Here is a 16,409-nt window from a genome sequence, read left to right on the forward strand (position 1 = left end):
AAAAGGCTAATTTTCACTTCAGTGCAGCAACAAATTCATTTATTTTTGTTTGCTCTTTGACCTTTATTAACAGTAATTTTATCGCCCAGTTGTAGTCTGCAAATTCTTGTTAAATGCTTTTTCTGAGTTTTGACTGCTGATTTGATTATTGATCTTCATCTCTTGAATCATTTGGGCATACGAATCGGTTCTTCGAAAAGAATCTTTCGAAAAGAACGACTCGCTTGCGACTCGGACATCACTACGATCGCATGGCGAGCCTTGTGATACGTTGTAGGTTATTTGCTGGAACCTTTCGGTAAGTAGACTGAACGCGCAATCTTTCGCTATCATCATACATTTGTATTAGATTTTCAAAACTGATGAAAATAGACTTGAAGGATGATCAGAGGTTTGTGTGTGATGAGAATTAAAGGGGATTGTGTGACAGAGGGTGTTGCCCAAACCGGCTTTCTGTCGGAAACCGTGGTTGTCTATCTTAAGTGTAGTTATTGCTTATTCTACTCGGTTAAGTGAGGTATGTTTTGCATAAACAGCCGTCTCTGGTGTGAATGTGTTTATAGTGCCGTTTTGTGGGTTATGTTGAGGCTAATAATGGCCGTAGTGAGGGAGCATCATAAACTTAATGTAAGAAAACTAACATTTTTAGTCAGATAACACAGAGAAAACGTGATTTTCAACATAAAATGAGGTTAAACGATGTGGTAATGTGTTTGTGTAGCCCAGTTTCAACGGTTTACTTCGACATTCTGTCATTTATCTGTCCACGTCTGTGATGTCAAGAAATCTCCAGATGTGAAGCTTCTGTGTGAGGTATTTCTGGTGAAAAAAATCAGTCTCATTAGATCTTTCCTCATAATAGTATTTTCACACGACTGTCTCTACAACATTCACTAAGTAGTCATGGAGATTAACCTTGTATTCATGTCTAGTCTGTGTCCAGTGTGTATACCAGCATCTGGCAAGAAACATGTAAGTCTGGGTGTCATCATAGATTCATATTTTTAGTCAGTAGATGACAGTTACATAAGACTTTTTGTTTTCAGAGGTAAGTTTAACAAGCTTATTCCTTCCATTTTTTTAAATGTGTGATGGCCTTTTGATTGCCTGGAATGCCTGAATGGGTGTTTGTGTTGGGTGAACCTGGCATGATTGATAAAGTGAACATCAGTGAGCCACCCACACAACAGGCCATGCACAATTTAGATGACCAGACAGTTAGTTATAAATTGTTATCTAGAATCTTGCAGATCTGACTTCCATTCATATGGAAACACTTTCATTTCAATAAGCAGGGACATAACTACAGGGACAGCAAGGTTGACAGCCCGGGGTGAAAACAGGTGATAAAAAATGAAGAGGTCCCCCTAGGACAGTCACCATGGAAAATTATCAAATTCCATAAAAAAAATAAATGCATGAAAACTCCTCACCTTTCGGAGAAATTCACCATTTTGAAACCATCACTTTTGTGATTGTGAAGAGCAATGATTAATGTGCAAAAGCGAGTGATATTTATACACGTTAACGGTCTTTCACATGACTTGCGTCAGCGCTGCAGAATCTTGAAGTCTATGAAGTGACGTCACATCAAAGTGTTTTTCACACGCACATTTTTCCTTCATCAATAATGTCTTTGAGAGTATGAAGCAACAATAAATATTAAAAAACTGTCCAAATTTGTGAAGTGACATTGAATGTCTCCAAATTTCCTTTTATTAAATGTTACCTTGTCGTTTACGAATATCAGAGACCCCAGTTATTGAACTAATTTAAATTCACCAAGAAAACGCTTCGACCTAAACATAAACAAGTCCTTTTATTACTTTCTGCTATCAAAGCAACTGCAAGCTTTTGTTCTCTCATCCAAATTCATGTTTTCAATGTTTATTGTGCACACCTCCAACTTTTTTATGTGGCAAACTTGTAAAATCGCCCCTCTTTGATGCTTTCTGCAACTCTTGTCACGTGGAGGGCAATGTGGCGCTTGACGTGGGGTTCAGCCTCCAGAACCAAATTAAAACTGCCACGAGAAGTCGGCTGTCTGAGGCAAAGCTGCAAAATCTAATGACAATTGCTTCAGCATCAGTCTCCCTTGATGTGTTTACGCACAGGTGAGTTTAAGTCGATAAGGACCAGGCAGAAGGCCTGAGTTGTCGAGTGAGTTCTGTTCAGTTCATATTTTAATCATATATGTTTATTGTAATGTTGCGTTATTCATATTTTAGTGGCCTCCGTTGTCACTGCTAGGGAAAAAACATTCATCTGCTTTGTGTGGTGTCTCTGTTGTTCATCTGTTCTCTTCATAAATAAGGATCTTTGCACTGAGGCCCAAAAGATCCAAGTTACACCACTATCAATATGGTTTGGAGATTTCAACTTGAGGTGGTGCGGGGACTTCATTATGAAATATAGATCATAATATTGGCAGTTTGATGTTTTGAAGGGCGATTTGTCGGGATCTATGCCTGTGGCTATGTTGTCAACTTTGTTTGCTAAGTTATTAAGAATTTTCTCAATGCTGTAGAGTTTCCTTAGTGTATGATGCTACTATTGCTCATTCTTATGGTTATGGATTTGTAACCTCATATTAAATTTGGATGCATAATTCATCCCACACCGTTTGTGCTGTGAACATTAATGACACCTCAAATTGTGTGACTTGTTGATGAAAGATACTTTTACATTTACATTTACATTTACATTTATTCATTTGGCAGACGCTTTTATCCAAAGCGACTTACAAAAGAGGAAGAACATCAGCGAACCAGTGGAGAGAGACAAATAGTGGTGTAACATGTGCTCTCTTAGGTTCATTAATGACCAGACGTGCTGCTGCATTCTGGATCATTTGGAGAGGTCTAATAGCACATGAAGGAAGGCCTGCAATGAGAGCGTTACAGTAGTCCAGTCTAGTTATGACAAGGGACTGAACGAGCAGTTGTGTGGCATGTACAGATAGGAAGGGTCTTATCTTCCTGATATTGTAGAGTGTAAATCTACAAGATCTTGCAGTTTTTGAAATGTGGTCTCATGAAATTTAGCTCATCATCAATGGTTACCCCTAGATTTCTGACCGCTTTGGAAGGCTGAAACTGTAGTTGGACCCAGCTGCACGGTGATGTTGTGTTCAACAGCAGGGTTGGCTGGAAAGACAAGGAGTTCGGTCTTGGCAGGGTTGAGTTGAAGGTGGTGTTCCTTCATCCAGGCCGAGATGTCTGCCAGACAGGCAGCGATTCGAACGGTCACTGTGGTGTCGTTGGGCTGGAAAGACAAGTAGAGTTAGCGTGTCATCAGCGTAGCAGTGGTAAGAGAAACCATGTGACTGGATGATGGGTCCCAGTGATGTTGTGTATATGGAGAAGAGAAGTGGCCCAAGCACTGATCCCTGAGGTACCCCAGTAAGTAACTTGTGTGGCTTGGATACTTCCCCTCCATGCTACCTCAAAGGACCTTTCTGAGAGATAAGAGTTGAACCAGTCAAGCACAGTTCCAGTGATACCCAGTTTAGAGAGGGTGGAGAGTAGGATCTGATGGTTGACTGTGTCAAAGGCAGCAGAAAGGTCCAGCAAAATCAGAACGGATGATCTTGATTCAGCTCTCGCCTGTCTCAGCGACTCGATGACAGACAGCAGGGCAGTCTCAGTGGAGTGTCCACTTTTGAAGCCCGACTGATTGTCATCCAGCAGCTTGTTCTGTGAGAGATAGGTGGAGATCTGATTGAAAACTGCCCTTTCAAGTGTTTTTGCCATAAATGGGATGAGAGAGAGTGGTCTGTAGTGTTCTATCTGTGTGGGGTTAAGTGCAGGTTTTTTCAGCAGTGGGGTTACTCGAGCCTGCTTAAATGTAGTGGGAAAAGTGCCTGCAAGAAGGGATGTGTTAATTATGTGTGTAAGTGCCGGTAGGATGGACGGAGAGATGGCCTGGAGAAGGTGTGATGGAATGGGGTCAAGGGAACAGGTTGTGGGGTGGTTGGAGAGGAGGAGTTTAGAGACCTCAGTGTCAGTTAAAGGAGAGAACATAGGGAAAGAAGGGTTGCATACAGGAGCCAGGTGTTTGACAGGGTGTGGTGCTGTGAATGTATTGCTGATGGCTGTAACCTTATCAGTAAAAAATGTGGCGAATATATCTGCTGTCAGTGATGTGTCAGGTGGTGGAGGGGAGGGCAGAGAAGTGTGTTAAATGTTCTAAACAAGCTACGAGTGTCTGTGGTGCTGTTGATCTTGGTCTGGTAATATAAAGTTTTTGCAGTTTTAACGTTATTTGAAAAAGTTGCGAGCAGAAGCTGATATTTACCTAGATCAGCTGGATCTTTAGATTTCCGCCATCTCCTCTCAGCTGCCCTGAGATCAGTCCGATGTTCACGAAGGACGCCAGACAGCCAGGGGCTGGGTGGTGTAGTCCGTGCTGGTCTAGAGGAGAGAGGACAGATGTTGTCTAGACAGGTTGTTAAAGTAGAGCTAAGTGTGTCTGTGGCAGTGTTCACATCAAGCATGGAAAATACATTTATTGTGGGAAGAGAGGCAGAGACATCAGTGGAAAGGCGAGAGGGTGAGAGGGAACGGAGGTTACGGCGAAAGGAAACCAAAGGTGGGGTCGGTTTTACAATGGATGGGAGAATCATGTTGAATTGAACAAAGTAGTGATCAGAAACATGTAAAGGTGTAACAAGAATATTAGAGGTGGTACAGTTACGTGTAAAACTGAGGTCCAGCTGGTTGCCCGACCTGTGAGTTGCTGTGGTGTGTAGTCTTTCCAAGTCAAATGAGGCCAGAAGAGTATTCAGTTCAATGGCCTGGGGTTTGTCCTGGTGTATGTTGAAATCACCAAGAACCACAAGTGGCCTGCCATCCTCTGGCAAGGAGGACAGCAGGACATCCAATTCCTCAAGAAAGCTTGTCAGCTGACCTGGGGGCGATAGATGACAACAACATGTAATTTTGTGGGTTGCATTGTAGTAATGGCATGGAATTCAAAAGATGTATTGTTACATAGTGAAGCATGTGGTGAAAAAGTCCAGTTATTATGAATGAGCAAACCTGTTCCCCATCCCTACCAGTATGTCGAGGGGTGTGGGAGAAGGAGAAGTTGTTAGAGAGAGCAGCAGGTGTTGCTGTATCCTCAGGACGTATCCATGTCTCTGTCAGTGCCAGGATACTGAGGGTGGACTGCGTGGCGAAAGCTGGAATGAAGGCAGCTTTGTTCACAGCAGACTGGCAGTTCCAGAGTCCCACTGAGAACGAGAGTGGAGCAGGTGTTGAAGTGCAAAGCGGCCGTAGGTTGTGTGGGTTGCGTTTTGTCTTGCATCTGTATCTTGTGAACGGTCTACAACAGATAACAGGGATGTGCTTGAAGGCATGTGTTATTAGTGAACTAGACATGTTAATATGTATGTATAAGTAAAATAATAAAAGAGATAGAATAGAAAAATACTTAAGTGCTTTGGTGAGTGGCGCCTTGTCAGTGTCCTTGCTCGGTGGACTCGCACAGGTAGACTCGCTGGTCTTTACCCAAGTAGGTCTTCACACGAGGAGGGCTTCACACGAGGGCCACCACTTCGCTGCCGCTTCGGCGTCAGCATTAAGTCCAATAAATAACAACTTTTACAACCGCTCAGTGGAAAAAGCAGCCACGCCTTAATGCTACTTATCACAACAAAGCTAGTCACGTGGTCACCCGAAACCGAAACTCAGGGTTGCGCGGAACAAACGCAACTTCTGTACAGCGCAAATAAATTATGCTGCACTTAGCAATAAATAATACTCTGAAACCAGTGAAGCACTGTTTGCAGACACTAAAACGACGAAAGTTTTACACACACACAGGATAACCAACCCGAAGTCTAAGCAAATCTAGCAACGAATCCTAGGTGACAAGTTTAAACAAGTCTAGCAATTCTATCAGCGAATACTATGGGACAAGTCAACACAAATATAGCGCGCACACACACCAAACACACGTCTAAGCGACCCGCGTTCAAGACAGTAAACAAACAGCACCTGATCTAGCAATGAATTCCACTATAACAACGTTAAAAACAATGAAATAAACACACTTACATACAACTGCAGACTCCTGTAGATAGATCGCTTCTCCTGAATGACTATGATTCTAACAGTTTAAATAGTTTACCTGGCGCTGGCCACGCCTTAATGCTACTTATCACAACAAAGCTAGTCACGTGGTCACCCGAAACCGAAACTCAGGGTTGCGCGGGAACAAACGCAACTTCTGTACAGCGCAAATAAATTATGCTGCACTTAGCAATAAATAATACTCTGAAACCAGTGAAGCACTGTTTGCAGACACTAAAACGACGAAAGTTTTACACACCCGAAGTCTAAGCAAATCTAGCAACGAATCCTACGTGACAAGTTTAAACAAGTCTAGCAATTCTATCAGCGAATACTATGGGACAAGTCAACACAAATATAGCGCGCACACACACCAAACACACGTCTAAGCGACCCGCGTTCAAGACAGTAAACAAACAGCACCTGATCTAGCAATGAATACCACTATAACAACGTTAAAAACAATGAAATAAACACACTTACATCCAACTGCAGACTCCTGTAGATAGATCGCTTCTCCTGAATGACTATGTTTCTAACAGTTTAAATAGTTTACCTGGTGCTGGCCACGCCTTAATGCTACTTATCGCAACAAAGCTAGTCACGTGGTCACCCGAAACCGAAACTCAGGGTTGCGCGGGAACAAACGCAACTTCTGTACAGCGCAAATAAATTATGCTGCACTTAGCAATAAATAATACTCTGAAACCAGTGAAGCACTGTTTGCAGACACTAAAACGACGAAAGTTTTACACACACACAGGATAACCAACCCGAAGTCTAAGCAAATCTAGCAACGAATCCTACGTGACAAGTTTAAACAAGTCTAGCAATTCTATCAGCGAATACTATGGGACAAGTCAACACAAATATAGCGCGCACACACACCAAACACACGTCTAAGCGACCCGCGTTCAAGACAGTAAACAAACAGCACCTGATCTAGCAATGAATACCACTATAACAACATTAAAAACAATGAAATAAACACACTTACATACAACTGCAGACTTTTACATTTCTGAGAAATCAGACTTGCTGTTTTCACCTGGTAGATGATACAATGGGCAAACATGATGAAACAGGAAGTCGATATGCTGTTTCTGAGACATTCAGAACCCTAGGATCACCCACACTATGCAGAGTCACTGACAAGTGGCATCTTCTATCAGGCGTCTGCGTACAGGACGTGTGACACAAATTTAATGACAAGCGCAATCTCCTATCATCTATTTCATCCTCAGCCGAGTGCTCGAACAGAGTGCTTTGCACCTGGAATTATTTCCACTAACTAGTTGGTCCACAAGGTGGCAACACTGTTGAGTCATTGCTCTGACGACAAAGAGCTTGAAGATGTAGTCACTGCTAAACAACGGGAAACAACGATGAATATGCACGTTAAGAGTGCTTGTGTGAGGAGGTCAAGAGATACCTGTGTTTGTATAACTCGGGTCTGATGGAATAGAAGTGATGTTTATGGGTTTAAACTCCTAAAGAGAAATAGTCCAGTACCTCAAAGAAGTCTTGGTTCGCATGCGCTAAATACCTGTGTATGCACAGTCAAATTAATTACCTTGAGAGATTAGTACTTGGATGCTAAACATTCACGTTCACGAGTTCCGCACAGGCAAGCACCACTGACATTTTCTTAAGAAAGTGTAAAAATCAAGTTTTTTTGTATTAGCTTCTCAACTCACACAATGATAAATCATTATCGTAGAGGTTGCTTCATTTTTAGATATCTTATTGTATTCAACTACCATTTGCATGTCTACACTTTCATTTCAAGACTTTGTTTGCCAGTGTTGCAAGTTAAAGTGACTCTTAATTAAATTTTTGGTGTTCGAGAGGTCCTTTTCTTTCGCACCATTCTCATATGCTTTACCTAATGGGTGCTTAAAGGCTGGAGGCATCTTGGTAAATCAGCTGCAAGCTTGTGAGTGCAATACACGTGGTATTTCTTTCAGCTTTGCACATTGTGTTTTTTATCCTCCAAAATGATTCCATCTCTGCAGAGGATCTCTTATGTGGTAAGAGAAAGACCAGCAGATTCTCAGGACCGATAATTCTGCAGAACTTTCCCCAAGAGGGTCCCAAGCCTCAAATAAATACTTCCATATGACCTTCAGTCTGTGTGCCAGAAAGAGCTGTTTCTGCACTCTCAGTGACATTCAGGATTCCTGGAGATGTCAACCGACTGCTTTTTGCAATGTGGTTTTAGCTATATGGGGCTCAAGTAACTTATCTAGACATTTTGTTGATTCTGAGGTGCTACTCAGAGATTTGATGAAAATGTATTGTAGTTTAGATGTGCACAGTTATTTACTCAGCAGAGTGGAAATATTGGATCGCTCCTGTTATAATCAAAGAAGCCGTACAATAAAGCTGTTTGTGTGACCTGCGGACAAGGTAAGGATTTGTTTATTGTTTTTAATTATAAAAATATTTTTCTTGTCTCATGCAGCTTCTATACTGCTCCAGTTACTCTGACAACTTGGCAGTGCAAAACTGCAGATATTGTTGACTTTTGTGTGACAAATTGCTTGTTATATTCCTCATTTGTGAGTCGCTTTGGATAAAAGCATCTGCTAAATGACAATGTAAATCAAAATGACTTGCGCAGCTTCATTCATTATAATGAGAGTGAGCTATAGTCACTTATAGAGCCCTATAAGAAATACTCTGACTTAACTAGCCAGCTGAACTCTACCTATCAAACTTATTATTAGTTGGCAAAAATGTTGTTCACTTACCAGAGATAAGATATGTTATACAATTTTTACTGCACATATCTAGCACACTTAACTGCTGCGGTTCATATGTCCATTTGTGGTTGCTTTTTGTGAGATCTAAACACTTTAATTTCCGTTAGATCCAGTCATCAAAGGAGCATCCAGCCACTGAACAACATGGTCCACATTTCCGTAATGAAATTCTATTACAATCCTATTACTGTAGTAATGTTAATCATGTTAAAGTCTCTATGAATGATGCGCCTCCCACTGTTGTTTTGAATGAGTTTCACAACTAGCCGGATATGTTCAAGGGACAAAGACGTCACTTCCTTAAACCGTCGAATAGTCCTTGAAATTATCTATAATCAATATTTCAGGGGCCTGGGTAGCTCAGAAAGTAAAGACGCTGACTACCACACCTGCAGTCACAAATGACTCCAGTCAGGCTTCCTAAGCAACCAGCTGGCCCAGTTGCTAGGGTGGGTAGAGTCACGTTGGGCTAGCCTCCTCATGGTCGCTATAATGTGGTTCTAGATTGGAGAATAGAGTAAAGCCTCCACACGTGCTATGTCTCTGAGGTAACTTGCTCAACAAGCCACGTGATAAGATGAGAAAAAGAGGTTTATTATACATTATTAAAAAAAAAGATATAATAAATCAGGAAAATGCAACAAACCATAATCTTGATTTACCTGAATGCATTGTTCCAAATATTTGACTTTGCAACCTAGAGGACTATTCTCATAATTACCCAGACTCTCAGATTAAACTCATTTACGATGTCTCAAGAGGTTACTCTGGGTTGTTAGGGTGAGTGACGAGATGGAGAGTTAATTTATTGCTTATTCTGTAAAGATAAATCGTTCTGGACTAGATTGTCAATAGTTGTCAGTACTGCCAGGATTTCAGCTCTCTCTTGTATTCGATAATCATTATATTTTAGTATTAGTGTTAATGGGGGAAGACATGTGCCAAGGGAACAGTTTGCATTTAGAATCAACCTGTAATATGGTGTCAAAGTCAGAACTTGAAATCACTCGCTCTCATTATAAATTCTTCTTTAAGCAAGTATTGTTGCAATATGCTGTATTTTATGTAAACACTGTAGGCAGCATTTTTAACATGGCACAGCAGACACTCAGCACAATATAGATGAAGGAAAAAAACAATGACTTACTGTTTGCTTGAAATTTAGCTTGGTGCAGAACAATCTGGAATCATGTGTAACAGTTTAACAGTCACATGAAGTCTTCTATACAACTTAAACTTCAGAACATTGAATCTTTGTGACACCTGCACTAAAAACAAGCTACATTTGTTTCGCCCAGGTTGGGTTGCATACCTCTGTTTTGGATGGATCACCATGTCTACACACTTTAACTTTATCAGTTGTTTCATTTCTAACGTACTTGCCCTTAAATGTCAAAACATGAAAAAATAACTGTAGCGGACGTGTAACATTCAAGTCAGACAGCCCCTTTTTTTGGTAAATGAGCGGTTTTTAGTGAGAATAAGCTAATTTTATGCCAAAAGTCTGGCTATGTTAGACTACTTGAAATCTGTGTAAGCCTAAACTAAAATGTACAAAAAATTGCTAAAAGTTATATAATGTTATTATTTGAAAACCTTTAATCTTAACAGGATGTTATACAACATTGAATGTAACCATGGGTTATGAAAATGCCTTGCATCCATTAACTTGAAAAGCTGGGGAAAGCAATCACTGTGCCTTAATAGATCTACCTCTGAATGTTGGATTGCTCTTTTGTGGGTTATTGTTCTCATCCCATAAAGTGATTATAATAGAAATGCTTTTAATTAATCCAGTGCAGGGCCATGTGTGTCTGCCTGAGCTCACTGTGACGCAAGTCTGGGGTTTGAACACGAGGAGACCGGGTGGGAAAAGAGGGAAATCTCACTTCCCCATGACAGGCTGTTGAAAGAGGCTGCGCTTTTTCTATTCGGCCAGAGAGCTGTTCGCAAATCATAGTATAAGGTTAAACGTTCTACTTTAGCACAAACTTGACAGCTCAACATAGGCATTATAGAGCTATTATGGAGTCCATACAATAATGTGAAATGGACCCTCTGAGGCCTGTGCTTAAAGTCTGTACTTTTTATGTTAAAATAGCTTCTCCCATCCCAGCTTAATTTGCTAAGACAACTGCAAGTAATCATTAGTAGGTAGATTTTTACGGTCTATGTGGCACTTTAAAATGCAATTATTATTTTGATTTTGTTTTTGAGGCCATCATATCAACATTTGTCTTAACTAATTTTGTGAGTTTGGGGCAGGACTTCCTGTTTTACGAACAATCGCAGACGGGGTGGACCAAATGGTCTTTAGGAAACTTGTTTGGAAATAAGGCAAGCATCACTATTAAGGCTCCAGCATACTCGCAATGTTATTTTTCGCTCAGAGCCAAGAAAGACATTCGAACAGCTGAGCAACGACATACTGTCTTTTAGAGGAGCTTTTAGAGGAGCATTTCAATTTGAGGATGCACAAGACAACATGTAAAACAGCAACTAATATGGCATTAAAATGTGTTATCATTGACTCCATTCCTCATTCTGTGCAGTATATAAAGGGTGGGTCTCAATCAGCTCCCTAGTTCACTGATCAGTGAGTCGGCCATTTGTAGAACTTAGAACTGTCTCATTAAAAAAATAAATCATTCCAGTGCACTGAAACATTCGCTCTCTTAAAAATCCCAAAATGCACCGTAAAAACCAGGGAGCATTGTTGCTCAATATGTTCCCTTACTCGGAAATGTCTTCTGAAGTCTCAAGTCATTAGAAGATGAGCACAAGTGTAAAACTATGAAGTCCAAGCCTTATTTTCTCTTTAAAAGAGATGTTGAATGTCTTTCATTCATAATTACCATGAAAGTAAAACCATCTTTTAAATATTTGAGTTCATGGTATACCATGGTTTAAAAAACTGTTGACATTTAACTGTTGACATTTATATTTCACGGTATTGCATTCATTGTATTATTCGATTTTCTTTCTTCTAAAATACAAATAAAGAAATGGACATTTCCATTGTAAATATCAGTTAAATTAAGAGAGAATCCGCTACATTTACACAACATCAAATAAACTTGATCAAATAAATCTCTAACTTGCAACATCCCTGTTTCTCCCAACCGTCAATTCCTTTTAAATGCCACTCGCGTGAACTGCATGAAAGTTATCAGAAATATCCACAAATAGACAGTCTCTAATGTTCGTGAAAGAATAGAATACAAAAGCCATACTGTTTTACCACAGACTAAAAGCTGTTTATTTGTATACAGCATAGAGTTACAAAGCATAGACATCTGTATTTCCTTAGGTAATTTATTCTTCATAAAGGAGCTTGTCAGACTTTTGAGCAGATGAAGGGAAGTCAGGACTCAGTCCCGGGTCCTAGTGTCTGCCGGATTTAACCTCTGACTTATCTGTGCTGTTTTTTTCTCTGATCAACGTGATTTTGACCAGGTGTGAGTTATATTCAGGTGTGATTTTATTTCTGGAAAATATGGTGTATCATAAATAAATATTAAACTGCTAGTAATTTTAGGCATTTTAATACCGTGATACCGTTATTGTGAAGGTTATCATACCATGAACATTTCATACTGTTACACCCCTAATTTGACTTGTTAAAAGAAGGTTTACACCTTCAAGTTGTTGATTTAATAACAGCTGTGCTTCCATGAGCAAGCTCGTTAACGTGTCACAGGTGATTTAGTCATAAGTGTCCCAATGTTCAGTGGATGAACACACTTGCCAGTGCCCGTATTTGTGTTCACAATATACTGATTCACAACATAGGGAGCTAGGGAACTGATTGAGAGACAGGGAATGTGTTATTTGTCATGTTTACATTCTACATTCATGGTGCTAAAGCACTCTGTTATTTTATTTTATGATGATACTGATACCACAACAAATATGGGTGTATAAAAGTGTGTAAATGGGTAAAATACAGACAAAAAAAAATATGATTAGCATATCTTTCATTGGTCAGATGTGTGAATGGCTTTCGGCTGCAGACGACAGATGAAGTATCATATCGAACAAAACAATCGCATGACATGTTCTTGGGAAAATGTCTCTATGCGAATGATCGTAGAGATGCACAACCCATGGAAAAAAATTATGGAATCACCACACTTAGAGGATGTTCTCCCAGCTTATTTACTTCGTAGCAGATAAACAAATCACAGATATGACACAAAAAAAAATGTTATGGCTGAACATTCTGGCTTCATGCAACATCCCTCAAACTAATTAAATTACATTATTTTAATTAATGGCATGTTTTTTTCCAGATCAAGTAGAGGAAAAAGTGATGGAATCACTCAATGCTGAGAAACAAATGATGGAATCATCAACAAAAAAATTCACAATTAGTACTTTTATTTTCTATATTTTTTTTTATTTTATTTTGGAATTCCCAATGCACTTTAAGTCCTCATGGTGGCGTAGTGACTCGCTTCAATCCGGGTGGCAGAGGACGAATCTCAGTTGCCTCCGCATCTGAGACTGTCAACCCCTGCATCTTATCACGTGGCTTGTTGAGCGCTTTACCATTGAGACATAGCGCTTGTGGAGGCTTCAACCCATCGGCATCCACACACAACTCGCCACGCACCGCACTGAGGGCGAACACTTTGACATCTTCCTTGGTCTACCTGTATGTTTTCCTTTTTTGTAACCTTCCCATTTTGTTTATACTTGCACCAAATTTTAGGCACAGCTGACTGGGTACAACCAACTTCTTTTGCCACACACTTTGTTGGATTTCCTTCTTGAAGGAGTTTTATAATCCTTTCCATTGTTTAAATGTACAACTCTCATGTTGGGGCCATGTTTCCTTTCAATTAGCCAACAGCTCCAACAAAAATCCAACAGCTTGTTAAGGTCTGTAAGCACTCTCTTTTAACTGCAGACTAATTTGCATTTTTAGACTTGTGCCAGTATTTGTTTTAGAAATGCAAATTACAAGGTGATTCCATAATTTTTTCCTCAACATTGAGTGATTCCATTATTTTTATATATGTATATATGTGTATATATATGTATGTATGTATACGTATGTATGTATACGTACACTCACCTAAAGGATTATTAGGAACACCATACTAATACTGTGTTTGACCCCCTTTCGCCTTCAGAACTGCCTTAATTCTACGTGGCATTGATTCAAGAAGGTGCTGAAAGCATTCTTTAGAAATGTTGGCCCATATTGATAGGATAGCATCTTGCAGTTGATGGAGATTTGTGGGATGCACATCCAGGGCACAAAGCTCCCGTTCCACCACATCCCAAAGATGCTCTATTGGGTTGAGATCTGGTGACTGTGGGGGCCATTTTAGTGCAGTGAACTCATTGTCATGTTCAAGAAACCAATTTGAAATGATTCGAGCTTTGTGACATGGTGCATTATTCTGCTGGAAGTAGCCATCAGAGGATGGGTACATGGTGGCCATAAAGGGATGGACATGGTCAGAAACAATGCTCAGGTAGGCCGTGGCATTTAAACTATGCCAAATTGGCACTAAGGGGGCTAAAGTGTGCCAAGAAAACATCCCCCACACCATTACACCACCACCACCAGCCTGCACAGTGGTAACAAGGCATGATGGATCCATGTTCTCATTCTGTTTACGCCAAATTCTGACTCTACCATCTGAATGTCTCAACAGAAATCGAGACTCATCAGACCAGGCAACATTTTTCCAGTCTTCAACTGTCCAATTTTGGTGAGCTCTTGCAAATTGTAGCCTCTTTTTCCTATTTGTAGTGGAGATGAGTATTACCCGGTGGGGTCTTCTATGTTGTAGCCCATCCGCCTCAAGGTTGTGCGTGTTGTGGCTTCACAAATGCTTTGCTGCATACCTCGGTTGTAACGAGTGGTTATCTCAGGCAAAATTGCTCTTCTGTCAGCTTGAATCAGTCGGCCCATTCTCCTCTGACCTCTAGCATCAACAAGGCATTTTCGCCCACAGGACTGCCGCATACTGGATGTTTTTCCCTTTTCACACCATTCTTTGTAAACCCTAGAAATGGTTGTGCGTGAAAATCCCAGTAACTGAGCAGATTGTGAAATACTCAGACCAGACCGTTTGGCACCAACAACCATGCCACACTCAAAATTGCTTAAATCACCTTTCTTTCCCATTCTGACATTCAGCTTGGAGTTCAGGAGATTGTCTTGACCAGGACCACACCCCTAAATGCATTGAAGCAACTGCCATGTGATTGGTTGATTAGATAATTGCATTAATGAGAAATTTAACAGGTGTTCCTAATAATCCTTTAGGTGAGTGTATGTGTGTGTGTATATATATATATATATATATATATACACACAGGTGCTTGTCATATAATTAGAATATCATCAAAAAGTTGATTTATTTCAGTAATTCCATTCAAAAAGTGAAACTTGGAAAATGTATACATTCATTCCACACAGACTGATATATTTCAAGTGTTCATTCCTTTTAATTTTGATGATTATAACTGACAACTAATGAAAAACCCCAAAATCAGTATCTCAGAAAATTAGAATATTGTGAAAAGGTTCAATATTGAAGACACCGGGTGCCACCAAATCATGTCCAATCAACTGAATTTACCACAGGTAGACTCCAATCAAGTTGTAGAAACAGCTCAAGGATGATCAGTGGAAACAGGATGCATCTGAGCTCAATTTTTAGTGCATGGCAAAGGCTGTGAATATTTATGTACATGTGATTTATTTCGTTTTTTTTTTAGGACAATAATAAATTTAATCCATTTTGGAATAAGGCTGTAACATAACGAAACGTTTTTTTTTTTTCCCCAGAATAATATGTACTGATGAATTGTGCAAAATACCACCACAGGCATTTATTTGGGAAATAAATGGGAATAATGTTGTTTTAGGATTCTGAATACTGAGGTCAGGCTTAGATGAGTTTAGGGAGAGCTCATCAGTGTTTTTGCCCAACTTGGTGATTCCTTAAATCATTTATTCACAAGACTGAGATTCCAGCTGCTGTTCTCAGACAGGAAACCCTCTGACATCAGAATCATGTCTGTGTTGTTTGAAAACTCACTGCTGGAATATAATATATATTTAAATTTTCATAGCTATTTGTATTTACAGTGCATTGTTTATTCAGACCATTAATTTTTTTCAGATTTTGTTTTGTTGCAGCCTTATGCTAAATTATATGTATTTTTCACATCAATCTACACTCCATACCCTATAATGGCTAAGCAATTTTTAATAACTTTGCAAATTTATTAAAAAGGAAAAACTGAATTATTACATTGACATAAGTATTCAGACCCTTTGCTATGATTTCTTGAAGTTAGGTGCAGGTGAATCCCATTTCTCTGGATCATCTTTCATGTGTCTCTACACATTGATTGGAGTCCACCTGTGGCAAATTAAATTGATTGGACATGATTTGGAAAGGCACACACCTGTCTATATAAGGTCTCACAGCTGAAAATGTATATCAGAGCATTAACCAAGTCATGAGGTCAAAGGAACTTCCTGCAGAGCTCAGAGATAGGATTGTGTCAAGGCAATGATCTGGAGAAGGCTACAAAAAAT

General features: G+C 39.9%; 1 protein-coding gene across 2 annotated transcripts in view; it reads left to right on the forward strand.

Moving 5' to 3' along the window:
- Nucleotides 1–226: 226 nt before the first annotated feature.
- ptp4a3a (protein tyrosine phosphatase 4A3a) overlaps nt 227–16,409 on the forward strand; it is a 54,102-nt gene continuing 37,919 nt past the window's right edge. The window contains exon 1 of one of the 2 annotated variants that reach the window (XM_052136298.1): nt 227–298. The gene's annotated coding sequence lies outside the window, so the exon portion shown is untranslated. The remainder of the gene's footprint in view (nt 299–16,409) is intronic. The other variant, XM_052136297.1, reaches the window with a different exon arrangement.

This window comes from Xyrauchen texanus, chromosome 10 (genome assembly GCF_025860055.1).
Source record: "Xyrauchen texanus isolate HMW12.3.18 chromosome 10, RBS_HiC_50CHRs, whole genome shotgun sequence".
In the NCBI taxonomy this organism is placed as follows: Eukaryota; Metazoa; Chordata; class Actinopteri; order Cypriniformes; family Catostomidae; genus Xyrauchen; species Xyrauchen texanus.